This window comes from Stenella coeruleoalba (assembly GCF_951394435.1).
Source record: "Stenella coeruleoalba genome assembly, chromosome: 17".
Lineage (NCBI taxonomy): Eukaryota > Metazoa > Chordata > Mammalia > Artiodactyla > Delphinidae > Stenella > Stenella coeruleoalba.
In genome coordinates this window covers 46994377-47011369 of record NC_137163.1, presented here as the reverse complement: position 1 = coordinate 47011369, position 16993 = coordinate 46994377, and the positions used below count along the sequence as shown (strand labels likewise).

General features: G+C 40.0%; 1 long non-coding RNA gene and 1 pseudogene across 3 annotated transcripts; one reads left to right on the top strand and one right to left on the bottom strand.

Annotated features, from left to right (window-relative positions):
* The first annotated feature begins 1102 nt into the window (after positions 1-1102).
* Positions 1103-11601, top strand: LOC307175803. 2 transcript variants are annotated; one of them, XR_013824489.1, is made up of 3 exons: positions 1103-1304; positions 5211-5395; positions 5494-11601. It is a non-coding gene; the product is annotated as an uncharacterized lncRNA (long non-coding RNA). The 2 variants fall into 2 exon arrangements; XR_013824490.1 differs by having other exon boundaries at positions 5211-5817; positions 6438-11599.
* A 1213-nt stretch (positions 11602-12814) lies between these two features.
* Positions 12815-13701, bottom strand: LOC307176363 (ferritin light chain-like; annotated as a pseudogene). The gene is made up of 2 exons: positions 13691-13701; positions 12815-13357 (listed from the first exon to the last, which is right to left on the bottom strand). The product of its transcript is annotated as a ferritin light chain-like (transcript).
* Between the last annotated feature and the right edge of the window lie 3292 nt (positions 13702-16993).

The window sequence follows — 16993 nt, the reverse complement described above, 5'->3', positions numbered from 1 at the left end:
ATAATGTTCGGAACTATCAGTGCTTTGTTGGTTTATAGATGATGGCTTAAATTCTTTTCCTGGTCCGTTTCCTTCTTCCCTTCCCCCCACTTTAAAAATTCTCCTGTAACTTGGCTAACAAAAAACCAAGTCTGATTCAAAACCTCCCAGAGTGTTTCTCTTAACCGCATCATCTGGTGCCAAATGAAGATTCTTAGGAGCGATTATTAATTCTGAAGGGCACAGTTGTGGTACTGTCACTGATGATAATAATAATGGATTTTTGGCCTAGAGTTTTGACCTATTTCACCAGTGTTTTACCGTTGACTGCCCCTCTATGCTGCTTCCAAAAGTCATAGTGTGTGTTAAGATTTTTACTTTCATTTCTAATGTTTGTTTGTTTGTTTTAGTGAGTCCTGTTCTACCTTTTTCTTTCAGCAGAAATGAAATCCCAGGTAAGTATAAGTATTCAAATATTTGATCAGTAAGTCACAGTTATCTCCAGTACATTAAATAACTTTCATCAAAAAACATGTTATAGGTAAAAAGCTCTGAAGGACCAGCTATGTATATGATAATTATGTTTCAGACCTTCTAGGGTATTATATATAATAACTTGTCTTCTGGACGTGGTCTTGAAGTCTTTATGGATTCAGTCTCAGTAGTAGCGAACTGCACTGCTACTTGGTTTGGAGTACAAATTAGACTTTAGCCCTCCTGGAGGTTGAGTTTTTGGTATTGAAAACCATAGGAATGAAATTATTGTATTTCAACAAAGGATCGAGGGCTTGAGGCTTAAACAAGGCAACATACGTGTGGGAAGCAGTCAGCCTTGAGGGCAGGTAAGGACATGCCAGGCATGCGGCCGCTGCTCGAAGGGACTGTCCCTACTTGTTCCCCTCCTTGTTCCATTCCATGGGAGATAAATCACCAGAGCCCAGAGATCAGAAAGAATGTAAAATGAGACAAGCAAAGCTGTCTCCCCCCTGCACATGCAGGTTATTTTTGATGCTTCTGGGTTTATGGGTTTCCTCCCAGGGAAGTTAACCTTGAGCCGAGACAGTCTGTAGATAATGTAAACCACCATCTGGCAACCTTCCGATTTCTAGTCTAGATAATCTGCAACTGTAGCATAATAAAATTTGCCTTGCAACCATCAGTTGTCTTGGTCCTTCTGACCCCATCCGTCGGTGCTACTTCAGTTCCTTACCCCTTCCCTTCTGACCCTGGGCGGTGAGATCCTCTTTCTCCGGCTGGTCCGCGGCAAGTGGCACTCGAACAGGGACCTGAAGCGTGAAGGCAATTAAAAGAAAAAGAAAGTGCAGGTAAGAGAACCCTTATGCAAAATATGTGTGGCCACCAGTAAAAGTGAAACGAATAGAGGCATAAGGCAATAGTCAGAAGTAAAATAAGATGGGACAAAAGGGCTCAAAGATGTATGAATTATTTGCTCAGGTTTTACTTTTGATGCTTAGAGCTCGGGGTAATAAAGTTTCTGAACTTTATTGTTGACTGAATTTTTACAGCATATCCATGGTGTATCTCCCTGGTTTCCTGATGGCGGCTCTGTTGACATAGAAATCTGGCAGAAAGTTGGAGAAGATTTAAAAAATTATTACGAGTCTCGAGGGCCTACTCATACTCCTGTTGTTACATATAGTTTGTGGAATCTGATAAAAATATGTTTAGATTCTTCTCATGATAGTGTTGATTTGAATGTAAAGTCAGAAAAACATAAGCCTCTGACAGAAGGAAAGACTGTATTATCAACTACTGTGTCGCCACTTCCTAAACCGAAAGAGCTAATTAATTTAAATATTTTAGATGAAGAGGAACATTTTGACTTAACAGATGAGGCTTGTAAACATAAAAGAGAGAAATATCCTGAGGATGATTTTCTAATGGCTGTGATAGGTAAGTCAGTGAAAAAGCTGCAGGTTAATAAGGACTGTCTTCCTCAAAAATCTACGTCTGTAAAAATGCTCAGTCCCTTGCAGCGCGCTGTACAAGGAGCAATAAAACGAGGAGAAGATCCTATTTTCTGTTGTCCCGTCATAGAAAAACCTGATCCTAATAATCCCCAACAAGCTACTAGGGGGCATCAGGCTCTCCCTTTGAAAGTTTTGAAAGATTGAAAATCTGCCTGTGCTCAATACGGGCCCACTGCTCCTTTTACTACTGCTGTGGTTGACAGGAGAAGCTCTTCCCCCCGCTGATTGGAAGTCTATTGCACGAGCTTGTTTAAATGGTGGAGATTATTTAATATGGAAGTTTGATTTTTATGAACGGGCTGCTGAACAAGCAGAAAAGAATGCTGCCCATAATATTCCAGTTGATTATCATATGCTGATTGGGGAAGGACAATATCTTTCTTTACAAGATCAATTAACTTATCCCTTTGTTGCTTATCCTCAAATAAATCATTTGGCATTACAAGCCTGGAGGAAATGTCCTTCTACACACAAAACTGAAGATCTTTCAAAACTTAGACGGGGACCTGATGAACCATATGCTGATTTTGTAGATAGGTTGTCACAGGCGGTGGGGAGACTCATTGTGGACGGACTCACTGGTACAATTGTAGTTAAGCAACTTGCTTTTGAAAATGCTAATAATGAGTGTCAGGCTGCGATTCGACCTTGGAGAAAACGGGGAACATTGGAGGATTATATTCACCTTTGTGCAGACATTGGGCCTACTTATATACAGGGTGCTGCTGTGGCTGCAGCATTAACTAAAGTGGGGTTTAAAAACAATCAAAAGAAAACAAAGACTTGTTTTAAATGCGGAAAGGCAGGTCCTTTTGCTAGAGAATGTAGATCTTTTAATTCTAACCCTAGTCCTTCCTTCCCTACTCAGAAACCTCCAGATGGTCAGAAAATCCCTGGTTTATGCCCTAAATGCAATAGGGGAAAACATTGGGCACAAGATTGTTGCTCAGTGGCCCACAAGGATGGGCCACCACTGTCGGGAAACTCCTCCCGGGGCCTTCCCCGGCCCCAACAAATAATAAGGGCAATGTCTGTGTATCCTCCTCAAATTATCAATCAGACATTAACCAAAAACAAAAACATACAATATCCTCGCTCTCCAGAGCAACACCAGGAAGCGCAGGACTGGAGCTCAGTACCTCCGCCCGATATGTATTAACTCCTGAAATGGGTCCTCAGGCCCTCTCTACGGGCATCTGTGGACCTTTACCCAAGCGTTTGATGGGACTATTATTGGGAAGAAGTAGTGTCACCATGAAAGGTTTAACTGTTATGCCAGGAGTCACAGATTCTGACTACGAAGGAGAAATAAAAGTCATGGCACAAACTATTAAAAATATAATAACTATTTCTCCTGGTGATAAAATTGTGCAATTGCTACTTTTGCCCTTTGTACCTCATGGACAAATTTTACAACATCAAAAGAGAGAAACAAAGGCTTTTGGATCGTCTAATGCTGCCTACTGGATTCAGAAGATAGGGAAAGAACGTCCAGAAATGAAATGAACCATTAATGGAAAGGTTTTTTCAGGTTTGTTAGACACTGGAGCTGATGTCTCTGTTATGACGCAGATACACTGGCCTAAACGTTGGCCCATTAGTCCTACTATTACAGAACTTCACGGAATAGGACAAAGTTCTTCTCCTATGCAAAGTAGTCAGTTTTTTTTTATGGCAAGATAGTGAGGGCCATTCAGGATATTTCCAGCCTTATGTCTTGCCTGGGCTGCCTTTAAACCTCTGGGGCCGAGATATATTAAAAGAAATGGGAGTATTACTTTATAGTCCAAACTCTCAAGTCTCTAATATGATGTTGGATCAAGGATTTCTTCCCACAAAAGGGCTGGGAACAAATCAACAAGGAACTGTCTATCCTATTGATGTGAAAATAAAAAATGATAGACAAGGTTTGGGTTTTTCTTAGGGGCCTTGGATTCTCCACTCACTGCTGATCCAATTACTTGGCTGACTGATGACCCTGTATGGGTGGACCAATGGCCCCTCACAAAGGAGAAATGAGAAGCTGCAGAACAATTAGTGCTGGAACAATTAGGGCATTTAGAAATTTCCAGTAGTCCTTGGAATACTCCTATTTTTATTATCAAGAAAAAATCTGGAAAATACAGGTTATTACAGGATCTAAGAGCTGTTAATAAAACTATGCTAATAATGGGAGCTCTTCAACCAGGCCTACCCTCTCCAACAGCCATACCACACAATTATCATCTTTTAGTTGTAGATTTAAAAGATTGTTTTTTCACTATTCCTTTGTTTCCTGAAGATAGAAAACATTTTGCTTTTAGCTTGCCTGCCTTAATTTTTAAGGAACCCATGAGGAGATTTCAATGGAAAGTATTGCCTCAGGGCATGGCAAATAGTCCTACATTATGCCAAAAATATGTGGCTCAGGCCTTGACTCCTGTGAGAAAAAGGTTTCCATCGTTATATCGCATACATTATATGGATGATATACTTTTAGCCACTGATAATATTTCTTTATTAGAGACTGCTTTTCAATTTTTACAACAGTCCTTACAATCATTTGGCTTGGTCATTGCCTCAAAAAAACTTCAAAGACAATCTCCATTTTTGTATTTGGGAAAATATATTGATTACACTACTATTAGGCCTCAAAAACTGCAAATTCGAGTTGACAATTTAAAAACATTAAATGCTTTTCAAAAATTACTTGGAGATATTAATTGGCTAAGGCCTTCCTTAAAACTTACTACTGCTCAATTACAGCCTTTGTTTGATATTCTTAAAGGTGACTCAGATCCTTCTTCTTCACGCTCTATGACTCCAGAAGGATTTCAAGCTTTACAAATAGTCAATAGATCTATCAGTTCTACACAATTAACTAGAATTCATACTCACCTTCCAATTTTCTTAATAATTTGTCCAACTCCTCATGTGCCTACTGCCGTCTTATGGCAAACTGTTGGAATTATTGAATAGATTCATATGAAATCTACACCCTCTAAAGTTATTAACCCTTATTATGAACTTATTAGTAATTTAATAATGCAAGGTAGAACTAGATGCTTACAACCTATAAGTATAGAACCTTCTCAAATTATTATCCCTTATTCAGTTAGTCCACAAAATTGGCTTTTTCAACATAGTAATGAATGGGGTCTTGCTCTTGCAGGATTTTCAGGTACCTTGGAATGCCATTACCCTGCTGATAAATTGATCCAATTCGGCAAACTTAACTCATATCTTTCCTTCTATAATTAGGCAACAGCCTGTACCTTTGGTTTTTACGGACGGTTCTTCTTCAGGAGTGGCTACTGTAATCATTGACGACGGAACAAACCTCGTTAAAGAAAATTCCTTGACTTCAGCTCAACGTGTTGAACTGTGTGCTGTTATTATGTCTTCTAAACATTTGCCTTCTATATCTTTTAATTTGTTTTCTGATAGTAAGTATCTTATTAGCTTGTGATTTCTTCTGGAGACTGCGAGCATAGGACATACTAATGACCCTGAATTATCATCCTCTTTTCGTTTGCTTCAACAGCTTATTCGTTCCCATGATGGTCCTGTTGCAGGTCTGTATATCCGTGCTCATTCTAACTTGCCTGGTCCATTGACTAAACTTAATGCGACTGCAGATGTTTTAACTCGATCTAAACGTGATCTTTATCCTGTACATTTTCCTCCCAAGAATAGAGTTGAAGTTACTCCTCCTCCTCAATCTCTTTTCCCTAAAGCAGGACATGTCCCAATTTACCGTACTCCTTCTTTCCGTTCGTCATGCTGTCAAGAATGGCTAATGTACTGCATTCATTATCTCCATACTCTTGATACTCATGGTCCATGTCCTGGACACCCTCATATTATGGTAAGTTATGATCAAACTGCTTCACAAGCAGCACAGCAGTTGCACGCTTTACACCGTCAGTCAGCGGCTACATTACACACACAATTTTCCCTTACTGGTGAAGCCGCCCCACAAATTGTTAAGCAGTGCCCACAATGCTTACCTCACCTTCCTGTTCCACATTATGTTGTTAATCGTCGTGGATTATTACCTAGACATTTATGGCAAATGGATGTTACTCATATCCCGTCTTTTGGGAAATTACAGTTTGTTCATGTCACTATTGATACTTATTCTGGTTTCCTCTGTGCTACAGCACAGACCGGAGAAGCTACTAAACATGTTATCACTCATTTATTACACTGTTTTGCTTCCATGAACCTTCCCAAAATTATTAAAACAGATAATGGGCCCGCTGCTTTTGCAACATTTTGTAATTCATTACAAAATTACCCATATTACAGGCATTCCATATATCCCTCAAGGACAAGGTATTATAGAACGTGCAAATAGATCTTTAAAGCTAACTATTGAAAAAATAAAAAGGGGGGAATTGTATAGAACAACGCCACATAACCTTATAAATGATGTTCTGTTTATTTTAAATGTTCTCACTGTTGACAAATTTGGCTGCTCTGCAGGGGGAAGGTTGGTGGCTGAGCCAGGATTGGCCTCTCAATCTCCGGAGGTCCTCTGGAAAGATCCGTTAACCAGCACTTGGCGTGGTCCTGATCCTGTGTTGATTTGGGGACGTGGTCACGTGTGTATCTTTCCCAGATCAGCGCCTGGACCTTGCTGGCTTCCTGAGCGCTTAGTCAAGCAAATAGATGGCTCGCCACAGCTCACCTAGTTCAGAAGATGAAGAAGCTCTGCACCTCTCCGGAAAATTTGACAGTGTTGTTTGAGAAAAAGAAGAAGAAGAGGAGACCACTTGCCAGGACGACTCAAAGGAGTGATGTTCCAACTTGGGGACAAATTAAACAACTGGTTTCATGAGCTCAAGAGTCAGTGAAACAACAGAATAATCCTGTTACACCTGTAACTTTATTTTTGGTTATGTTGGCAACCATTTCATGTGTTCCCTCTGTTAATGCAGCAACTTACTGGGCCTATGTACCTTATCCTCCACTATTACAACCCATATCTTGGTCTGAAGCAGAGTTTCCTGTATTTTACAATGATAAGTGTTTATGGGCCTCTTATTGGGAATATAAAACAAATCAATATGTCTGTAAATTATACTAACTGGTTTAGTACCCATCCTGTCTGTCTTAGCCCATTGAATCTGGAAACGGGGTGTGTAAAGGCTATTAGTTATGAGCATACAGATGTTTATGAGGGAACGGATCAATCAATTAGTTTGTCAGGCTCTCCAGGCATCCTTCGTTTTACAGGAACCAACATTACTCTTACATGCCCGGCTACCAGCCGACGAGAGGATCTTAAGGATACCATCATTTGGTATAAAATGGGCAAGCTATTAATATTAGAGGTCAAGTCTCATACGCCTCACCACTTAGGGATTCCGCTATTACTATAGCCAAGGTTACAGGTGAAGATTCAGGAAATTATTTCTGTATGAAGCATTTACCTGGAGGACAAGGGATATTTATAGCTGGACATAAGGTTACTATTCTTAACAGAAAATCAAAAAATCAATTTCCTCCTTTTATGACCGTTAACTTTCCTGGATCCACTTTTGAACGTTGCAATGCATCTTGGAATAATAACCAAATATGGTGTAGTATAGATTATACCAAGGTGTCAATTCTTATCTCTTCTTTTCCCATCATAGATAGGTTTATCACATTTCAAAAGAACTGGGATATATGGAAACTAGCTCTAACTTATTCCAATACACCTGTTATAACTTGTGTTGCTCCTCCATATACACGTTTGTGTGGTTCTATTAACATTGGTAATTCTTCCAAAGGAGGATAATATTAGCTGTGTTAATTGTATTTTTAGCAGTTGTATGTTCCCTTCTGCAGGAACGCAATCTGTGCTTATACTAAAGCAACCCATGTATGTTATGGTGCCTGTACATCTGAGAGAACCTTGGTATGAAGATACTGGAGTACAGGCATGGGTGGAAGTCTCTAAAGCCTTGCAGAGGAGACGCTTTCTTGGGTGGCTAATAGTAAGTTTACTTGCGTCGGCTGCTCTGTCTGCTACTGTGGCTACTGCCGGTCTTGCTCTTTCACAGAGTATTAATCATGCTCACTTTGCTAATCAGTTATCTCAACATACCAGTCTTGCTTTATCTTTACAAAGTCACATATATTTACGGATTAAAAACAAGTTAGATGAATTTAAAAACGCAATTTTGGGGATTGGAGATCAGATGGCAGCATTAAAATTGAGGATGCGTTTAGCTTGTCATGCAAAGTATACATGGATGTGTGTTACTCCTTAAAGGTACAGTGACTGTATTTGGGAATGGGAAAAAGTAAAAATGCATCTGCTGAATGTTTGGTCAGATAATAATATTAGTCTTGATCTTAAGAAATTAAATGCTGAAATTCAGGATATACAAAATACACATCTTGATGATGTTTCGCCAGAAGATGTAATTCAAACTTTACTGGATCATTTAAAGTGGTTAAACCCTCAGTCTTGGATTACTGGAAGGTTGTCAGGATTTATTACCCTGGCCATAATTTGCCTATTATTGATAATAATCTTCTCATGTCTGTTTCGTATCCTCATGCAGCAGTACACTACTCTCGGCACTAAACTTCATGGAATTATTTTGCAGCAAAAGTTAAAAAATAAAAAAGGGGGACCTGTGGGAAGCAGTCAGCCTTGAGAGCAGGTAAGGACATGCCAGGCATGCCACCGCTGCTCGAAGGGACTGTCCCTACTTGTTCCCCTCCTTGTTCCATTCCATGGGAGATAAATTATCACCAGGGCCCAGAGATCAGAAAGAATGTAAAATGAGACAAGCAAAGCTGTCTTCCCCCTGCACATGCAGGTTATTTTTGATGCTTCTGGGTTTATGGGTTTCCTCCCAGGGAAGTTAACCTTGAGCCGAGACAGTCTGTAGATAATGTAAACCACCATCTGGCAACCTTCCTTTTTCTAGTCTAGATAATCTGCAACTGTAGTGCAATAAAATTTGCCTTGCAACCATCAATTGTCTTGGTCCTTCTGACCCCATCCGTCGGTGCTACTTCAGTTCCTTACCCCTTCCCTTCTGACCCTGGGCGGTGAAATCCTCTTTCTCCGGCTGGTCCGCGGCACACATGGATATATGTTTTTGTCTTGCTGTACTGCACCTGTGCTGTCTAGTAACAGATATTTTGTCTGCTAGTAGTGTTCTAGATTATGTCTTTCCAAAGCGCTGAGGCAGTGCACCTATTCTGTAGTTGCAGCTGATGCCTGAATGTAGCCTAGCTGACAAATTATTGATTAATAAGAACTTGAATTTCTCAAAGGTTTGTACTGTTAACCAAAATCTGAGCAAGGAGTCTCAAATGTAATTCTTAGCCAGAATTACATGCTAATGAACCATTTAACAGTGTGAATCAAGGAACATCAGTGTAAGGATTTCTTTTATTTTTTACCTGCTTGAAATATCAGTTAAAGTTTGCCAGCTTGGTTGCAGATGAACGGGCGTTTGAAGTTCACCAAACTACTTAATGTGGGATAGGATAATAGACTTCCAGCGCCCTCAAGGCTGTGACCTTGCAGCCATTTTACATAGCACATCCTCCTCCTATAGGGATGAACCTTTCCCTGGCCCGAAAAGTAGCAGCTCTGTTGAAGCTTTGCTTATTGTAACAGGCTTTTGTTTCCAGGTTACATGTCTGTGGAAGACTTAATTCTGAATAGAGATATAGATATTACTGGAAACTAATTGTTTTTTCTATTATACTCTGATTTATCAAAAAAGTAAAACATTTAAACTGTGCTACAGAAATTCAGAAGTTGTCTTGCAATCTTTAAACAATAAATGAATGAGTTGCCCTTAAAAAAAAAAAAGGATTAAGCAGTTAAGCTGTTGGTCCCACATCAGACAAATTTTCCTATACCTTCTGTCAATATTGTTAACAGAGACTGTTATTTTATTAATCCTTATGATCCCGTGATTCTTTCTTTCATGTTTCAGGGCACAGCAGGTGAGAGAGTGGATTTGTTAAGCTGGGTGGGTTTATCCTTCTTTTATGCGTTCATTCAATTTTATGTTCATTTACTTATTGTACACACATGGCAATAGAAGCTGCTAAAGCAATCATTGCTATTCTGCAAAACAACAAGGCACAGAAGCAGATGTCTTATTTCTGAGATTTCTCCCCCCAGGATTATTATGATTAAAGATCCTTTCCCCCCACTCCCTGGAGAGGACAAGGGGCTGCTCGCTGGAGGTTTTTTAATGACTTGGGGAAAGGCTCAAATATCCCCCCATTATGGTAATCCACCCCAGGGGCAAACCACACAAGAATATTATGAATTTATTTTATTTTTCTATCCTTGCAAAGGTAATACTCGGCTCATTAGAATATGAAAACTATACTGTCAAATTTCAGAATTACATGGATGAAGAAAATCACCAAAGTGGCATCATATCACGTGTGTTATAGTTGTATTTACTATATTGACTATATTAACTATGCTGTGTTAACAATATATTGTATAACTATATATTGAAAAGGCAAAATGCTGTAACTTATTTCAGAAAAAATAATTACGTTGGCAAACCCCAAATTGTACACTGTAGACAGGTCCTAGGAAAAGAAGATTTAATTCATAGTGGACAAGAGGTTAGCTTCTGTTTTCAGCCATGTGCTATTTCAAGAATTAAACGTCATGAATAATACAGGATATAAGAGGAATAGTCTAAAGACCGAAAAGCACATTTTGATTAGGAAAGAGAATTTAAGGCTTAAGTCTTTTTTTTTTTAAGGAAAACTGCCTTATTACTATGAGATAAGAAAATTGTTTCCTTCTTTTCTTCCTTGCTTTCTTCTTTTTCTTTTTTTTAACCTTTTTAATTTTGGATATTTGACCTCTAAGCTGAGATGACTGAAAATGCCTCCTCTGGGCATCAACCTTTTTGAAAGACTTTTTCCCCGTCCCTAAGGGCTATTTGTCTCTTGGAGGCATTGCCTGCATTACTCACCAAGAGGCAAGCATTTGTCCTTGTACTAAATGCTGACATCTCCTGATAAGAGGGAAGCTGCAAAGTAGAAGAATTGAAGGTCAATATGTTGATAGTGGTCTCAAGAGCATTGATGTACATTTGTGTATTGGGGAAGGGGAGAGAAGCTTGAGAGTGGGCCAGTGGGGAGGGGTAAATATTTTGTGATGCTGTCTACCTATGGGCTTATAAAGTTTACAGCTGCATTAGGAGGACAAGCATTACCATTAGCATGAAAAGTAGGGCAGACCTCAGTTGCAAAAGCTTCTAGCCATACACATAGGGCAATACGTAAATGATACACCTTATTGCATTCACCCATTCACCCTCCCCTGTTCATGCTAATTGGAAATTTCAGTCCATTTCAGAGAAGTAACACAACTATCGATCATTTTCCCTGGCACGAATCTTCCTAGAGCTCACGCACTAGCCCATGTGTCTTAGATTTAATATCTGATCACTAGCTGGATTGAAGCCAAGAGGTGGTTCCCAAAGTTGCTGCACATGAGAATCACCTGGGGAACTCTGAGACCTCCCTGTGCCCAGGCTCCTCCCTAGACCTACTGAATCAAAATCTCTGGGGCTGGGACCCAGACACCAATGTTTTTCTTAAAAGCTCTTTAGGTAATTCAAATGAGCAGCAAAGCTTGAGAAGCAGCCCAATAACGGGAACAAACTTATTTCACACAGATAAAGTGGAGCAATTCATATGTTAAAAGAACATGAATATATGTCCATGCCTCTCTCACGCTTTGTCACAGTTTACCCTTCCCCCTCCCCATATCCTCAAGTCCGTTCTCTAGTAAGTCTGTGTCTTTATTCCTGTTTTACCCCTAGGTTCTTCATGACATTTTTTTTCTTAAATTCTATATATATGTGTTAGCATACGGTATTTGTCTCTCTCTTTCTGACTGACTTCTACACTGTTGGTGGGGATGTAAATTGGTGCAACCACTATGGAAAACACTATGGCAGTTCCTCAAAAAGCTAAAAATAGAGCTACCATATGATCCAGCAATCTTACTCCTGGGCATATATCTGGACAAAACTATAATTCGAAAACATACATGCACCCCTATGTTCACAGCAGCACTATTTATAATAGCCAAGACATGCAAACAACCTAAATGTCCACTCACAGATGAATGGATAAAGAAGATGTGATATATATAAAATGGAATACTACTCAGCTATAAAAAAGAATGAAATAATGCCATTTGCAGCAACATGGCTGGACCTAGAGACTATTATACTAAATGAAGTAAGTGAGAAGGAGAAAGACAAATACCATATGATATCACTTATATGTGGAATCTAGAATATGATACAAATGAACTTATCCATGAAACAGAAACAGACTCACAGACATAGCACACAAACTTGTGGTTCCCGAGGGGAAGGGGGAGGTGGGGGAGTGATGGATTGGGAGTTTGGGATTAGCAGAGGTAACCTATTATATATATGATGGATAAACAACAAGGTCCTACTGTATAGTACAGGGAACTATAGTCAATGTCCTGTAATTAACCATAATGGAAAAGAATATGAAAAATTGTATATATGTATAACTGAATCACTTAGTTGTACAGCATAAACTAACACAACATTGTATATCAACTATACTTCAGTAAAATAAATTTTTAAAAAAAGGAAAAGAAACATGAATATATATATATACATATATATATATATATATATTTCTTTTTTTCCTCTTTATTCTGTTTGTGTTTCAAATAGGCTTTTTTTTTTCCTTCTGCAAAAAGCGTTATTGTTTCCATTTGGTCCAAGGCTTGGGAGAGGGCTCCAGGGCGGTTACAAAGCTGCCTAGTAGCTGCAGAGCAGGGCTTCAGGCAGAAGCTCTGGTGCCAGAGGGGCTCCTCAGAGGCCGCTGGACTTCAGAGACTCCTGTTTGTGCTCGAGGGTGAGCCTTTCAAAGAGATACTCGCCCAGCACAGCCTGCGGACCAGCCAGCCTGCGGAGGTTGGTCAGGTGGTCGCCCATCTTCTTGATGAGTTTCACCTGCTCCTCCAGGAAGCGGCTCTCCAGGAAGTCACAGAGGTGGGAGCCTGCGCGGGCGGAACCCAGGGCGCGCAGAGCTGACAGTGCCTGGTGCAGGCTCTTCTCCCTAAGGATGGCGGCTTCCACAGCGTCCTGGGTTTTACCCCACTCATCTTGAGAAGGCTTCCGCGCATCCTGGAAGAGGGCGCGGCCACAGCACTGGTTTTGCATTTTCAAGAGATGCTGGGCGCCCTCACACTTCTCCTCAGCCAGTTGGCGAAAAATGTGGTCCACACTGTCCAGAGTCCCATTGTTGCTGTCGAAATAGAAGCTCAGAGAGAGGTAAGTGTCCCCAGATGCATGTTGAACAGGCGGTGGACGGCGGCCTCCACCTCGATGGAATAATTCTGACGCACCTGGGAACTCGTGGTTGATCAGTGAGAAGGAGCTAAGCTCAAAAAACGGTGTTGGCCTGTCCTGGAGGCTGAGGATAGCTGAGTGGCTGATTCCAAAGGTTGCGACAGGAAGAAAGGTTGGAGGGTGGTCGGGGGCTGGAGCAAGGAGCGTCCCTGGGTCTGTTCATTCCAAACACTGTTGAAGCAAAAGACAGAACTGCAGGACTGCCGAGCGCACTGCCTCAAATAGGCTTTGATATAAATGAACAAGAAGTCCAAGCAAGGACAAAACTTACCCTTCCCCCCACCAAAATAGCTGGCGATACTAGAATCTAGACCTGGGAAGGGATTCTTCCATTACCTTCTGAACATTCCAAGCCACTAGAGCAGTGGTTCTCAAAGTATGGTCACCTTGTAACCAAGCAGTACCCTATGGGGCCTTCCTAGGGCAGACCCATCCCCCATATCCTCTGCTGTAGTTCCTCTCTGAAGTACTCAGATAATAGTATCTCAGGCATATTTCTTGAGTTTTCAGATGCTAAAAACCACCACCCAATGGAAGAAATTAACTCCTTGATGATCATGAGCACGTAGCCCCCAGACCTTCTGGTACCTAAGGATGGATAATGTTACCTGCCCTGTGGCCTCCACATCAACCAATCAGAGGATTGTGCACGAGCTGATCACATTCCCTGGGACGTCCCTCCCTCACCTGGCCTTTAAAAATGCTTTGCTGAAATCCTTTGGAGATTTCAGGGTGTTTTGGAACTCGGGCCACCCCTCTCCTTGCTCGATCCTTCAATAAACCTTTCTCTGCTCCAGACTCCAACCTTTAGGTTTGTTTGGCCTCACTGTGCTTCAGACACACGAACCTGCATTCGGTAACAACCTGACCAGTTTTACCAGCGTCCCCTGATAATGTGTCAGATATTCAAGTTTTAGGGCCCTGTCCCAGCCCTATGGAATCAGCAACTCTGGTGGGGCTCAGTGATCTCTGTTATAACAGGCCCTCCAGATGATTTTTATTCACCTTAAAGTTTGAAAATATCTGCATTGTCAGCTGGCCAAAGCGTCCACCAGCAGGTGAAGGGGAGTGGTGCCTGGAAAAGATAGGGACCAGCCAAGGCAAGTACAGCAGCATTTGCCGTGGTAGTAATGGAGAATGCCTTTTCTCCACTGGTTGGCACAGACTAGGATCTGGGAGCAGTGGCAGGGTTATTTAGGATGCTTTACATTTCAATGTAGAGGGACCGCTGTCCTGGTTTGCCAGGGACTTCCCCTGTGTGAGCACTTAAACTCTCATCCTGGCAAACCCCTTAGCCCTGGGTTTGAAAAACGTAGGGAATAACATGAAATTTAGGGGAAACATGATCTAGGTTTTGGGCGAGTCACAAGTGCTAATTAAAGCTAAGCAAGTATGGACAACACTAGCGTTCTTTAGCCCTTTGCGGGGAGGTAAATCTGATTGGGTGAAAGGACTTATTGTTAAGAGATCTTTGTAGAAACATCCCCTTCTGCTTAGTCCGCTGGTTCTCAGTTCTGGCTAGACATTGGCATCGTCTGAGGAGATTTAAAATGATTTTATTGGTCTACGATGACCAACCGTCAGTGTGAGGGTTTTTAAAAAGTGCTTCAGATGATTCTAATGCACAACCAAATTTAGGTGCCACTGCTTAAGCTTTTGAACCGCTGCTGCATATTTTCACCTCATCTTCCTATGAGAATATCCAACTGTACTTGAGGTTTGTTTTTTTTTTTCTTTTTCTAACTGTCTTATTATAAGATTTACTGTCTTAAATAAGGTTGAATGTACAGAAAATCTTGCTAGTCCATCTGGTATAGGTGGATACTTAGAATAATATAGTTAAGATATATACCATCTAAGTATTGTGACTGGCCTTTTTTTTGAAATTAACATATGCATTGAATTAGTATGTTCTCTTTTGAAGTTGTTCTGTTGGGGAGCTATACCTCTAATCTGCCATTGCTAAATATCTGGACACCTCTTATTAGGAATTGCTTTTAGAAATCTTTAGGGATTAAAACCAAGATTGCTGTATTATTTGTACTGGAACCACAAAAACCTCACAGAGTTCCCCCGCTGTACCTTCTACCCCCACTCTAACCCTTGGCAACTTCTAATCTGTTCTCCATCTCCACGGTTTTGTTATTTTAAGAATAATATGTAAACATAATCATGAATTACTTAATCTTCGGAGATCGGCTTTTCAAAATTTTTCCCTCGGCATCATTCCCTTGAAGTTCATTTCAATTTTTGCATATATTAATAATTTGTTCCTTTTTGTTGCTCGGTAGTATTCTATCATAAGATTTTATCACAATTTGTTTCAACATTCATCCACCGAAAGACATTTGGGTAGTTGCCAGTTTTTGGCTATTATAAATAAAACTGCTATGAACATTTATGTGTAAGTTTCTGTGGGAACTTAATTAAGTTTTTGTTTCTTTTGGATAAATGCTCAAGAGTACAATTACTGCGTTGTAGGGTGAATCTACTTTTAGGATTAAAAGAGACTGTCAAGCTGTTGATCAGAGTGGCTAAACCATTTTATTTTCCCACCAGTGATGTGATATAATTTTTCTATGTACTCGCCAGCATTTGATGTTGTCACTATACTTTAATTTTAGTTACTCTCTGACATCTCATTATGGTCTTAATTTGCATTTCCCTAATGGCTAATGATGCTGAGCATCTTTTCATGTGCTCCTTTGCCGTGTGTATATTCTCTTCCATGAAATGTCTGTTCCTGTCTTCTGCCTATTTTCTAGTTGGATTTTTTTAAGTTGTTTGGAGAGTTCTTTGTATATTATAGATACAAGTCATTTGTCTCATATGGGATTTTCAAATATGTTTTCCTACTGTGTAATTTGAGTTTTCATCCACTTAAAAGGATCTTCTATGAAGCATTTTTAACTCATTTTGATGAGATCCAATTTATCAGTTTTTGCCTTTATTGATCATACTTTTGGTGTCAAGTCTAAGAATTATTCCCCTAGTTCTAGATGCCAAACATTTTCTCCTATTTTTTTCCTAAAAATGCTCTGATTTTACATTTAAGATTATGATCCACTTTGATTTAATTTTTGTGTAAGGTGTGGAGGTTAAGGTTCATTTTTTGTTTGTTTTTGTCGAGGGATGTCCAACTGTTTCAGTACCATTTTTTGAAAAGTCTATTCTTCCTTGATAGCTTTTGCACTGCTGTCAAAAACAAGTTATATGTATTGATGTCAGTCTATTTCTGGGTTCTCTATTCCATTCCATTGATCTATGTATCTACCCTCCATCATTACTGCAAAATCTTGAAATTGGGTAGATTAATTCCTCCCATTTTCACCTTCCTTTACAAGTTGTTTTAGCTATTCTTCAGCCTCTTCTTACCATATAAATCTTAGAATAAGCTTGTCTATGTCCACAAAAACCTTGAGGGCATTTTAAGAGTAATTGTGTTAAGCCTCTTAACTTGGGGAGAATTGACATCTTTATCATGTTGTGTTTTCTAATCCATGAACAAGGTGTGTCTCCCTATTTGTTTGGGACTTAAAAATTTTTCTTCATCAGCATTTTGTAATTTTCAGTCTAGAGGTCCTATAAATGTCTTATTGGGCTTATATTTAAGTATTTATTTAGGTCAGTTGTAAATGG